The sequence below is a fragment of the Malania oleifera genome, chromosome 3 (assembly GCF_029873635.1).
Source record: "Malania oleifera isolate guangnan ecotype guangnan chromosome 3, ASM2987363v1, whole genome shotgun sequence".
In the NCBI taxonomy this organism is placed as follows: Eukaryota; Viridiplantae; Streptophyta; class Magnoliopsida; order Santalales; family Ximeniaceae; genus Malania; species Malania oleifera.
The window spans coordinates 123,760,635-123,761,047 of NC_080419.1; positions in this window are offsets into that span (position 1 = coordinate 123,760,635).

Here is a 413-nt window from a genome sequence, read left to right on the forward strand (position 1 = left end):
TTTTCCGTCTACACCACTATACCAGTGCTCTGAAAACCGGACTAGACAGCGAACCGGCAGCCCCCGATCGAACCGGTCCGATCAAATGGATGACATCAGCGTGACACCGTAAACATGTTATTTCAAATATATAAAATAAGAAAAATTCATTAAAAAAATGCCAATGCGCATGTGTGTGCGCGGGTCTATACGTTGATTATTGAGCACCCATAGGATGACGAATAATTAACACAATCAAAATTTAAAAAATTAAAAGAAAGAAGCCTTTGTAGATTCAATGATGCCCCTACTTCAGACGACAATTTAATCAGCCACAATAGCAACACTACTTTTATGATCAATGTTATACGTCCATCACTCAAAAATTTCACCTTATTTTTTTCACAATCATGAGAAGAAAAGGAAGAAGAAGA